This window comes from Vicia villosa, linkage group LG3, assembly GCF_029867415.1.
Source record: "Vicia villosa cultivar HV-30 ecotype Madison, WI linkage group LG3, Vvil1.0, whole genome shotgun sequence".
Classification (NCBI taxonomy): Eukaryota; Viridiplantae; Streptophyta; class Magnoliopsida; order Fabales; family Fabaceae; genus Vicia; species Vicia villosa.
In genome coordinates this window covers 34,423,425-34,424,917 of record NC_081182.1, presented here as the reverse complement: position 1 = coordinate 34,424,917, position 1,493 = coordinate 34,423,425, and positions in this window count along the sequence as shown.

Below are 1,493 nucleotides of genomic sequence, written 5' to 3'. Positions count from 1 at the left end.
CCTTGTTACAAGCTTTCCAAAGAGCCATATAGCACAAAAATCCCATGCTTGAGCCAGGAGATATGAATTTATGAAGATAAATTATAGAGTGGATATTAGTTAAACTTAATAACATATTTGAATTCCTCTCGAAAAAATAAGCAAGTTTAGTTTTTACACTTTTTAATTTGGTTAAGATTTGAAGATTTTGCAATTTGACCATTTCTTGAAAAAAAAAAGGTTATAGTAACCGTAGCTCAACGAAGAAGATGAAGTTCATGAACTTCAAAAATCTGATTTTAAAATCTTGTTTTAAATATAATAATATGAATGCAATTTTATAAACAGATGTATGGCGACCCCAGTGGTAGGGCGCACGCTCTTAAAATCTCTACTTTTCCAAAGTCGCGGTTTCGAACCCCCCCTTTTGCTATTTTTGTGATTTCTTTTGGTTTTTGTACATTTATGCCTTGTCTTCATATTTAATTTTTAAAAACCATTATGTTATTATTATGGGTGCATGATCCAGTGGTAATTTTTTTTACCCTTGAATACAAGGGCCTGAGTTCAAACCCCTTTGGGGATAAAACCTAATTTTTATTACTAGTTTTATTATTTTATTTTTACAACTTTGATATTTTATTTAAAATAGTAAATCAACTTATTCTTAAGTGATTTTTTATACACTCCCTATTTATGAGACATACTCTCTGAATATATTTTCAAAAGTCCAAAAATATTTATTTTTATTAACTTTTAATTGACTAAAAAAAGGTATTTTAATACCTTAAAAAAGTGTTTTCTTCAAGTTATTTTCAAACAACTTTTGTCCATTGACTTTTAAATACTTGTGAAGCAATTAGGGTTAGGATAAAGTCAACCTTGAAAATACTAACATGTTCCCTTAGTTATCCATTTAGGGTTTTGTTTAAACTTTTAAATAATTAGATTTAAGGGTACATAACTAAAAACCCTAAAAACCTATTCCTTAATCCCTTAATCTTTGATCTTCAATGCAATGCCATGTTAATATAACTTGTTGCTATGATCGCCTTGATATCCACTTGTACATATGCTTGTTAATTTACATCTTTGTACATTTGTATTTTGATTATGTTTCCATACTCATATTTATATTTTGGTTATGTACATATGCTTGTTAATTTACGCCTTGTTGAACTAACCCACATGCATGATATATATATATATATATATATATATATATATATATATATATATATATATATATATATATATATATAGGGGACGACTCAAGTGAGAACACTTGGTTATTATGAGAAATGAGAACAATGAATCACGACCATTAAATTTTGATTTTGTTGATTTTAATGGACTGGATTGGTTTCTCTTTCTACGTTGATTTAAAATAAATATTACGGATCATAGAAAGAGAAACCAATCCAGTCCATTAAAATCAACAAAATCAAAATTTAATGGTCGTGATTCATTGTTCTCATTTCTCATAATAACCAAGTGTTCTCACTTGAGTCATC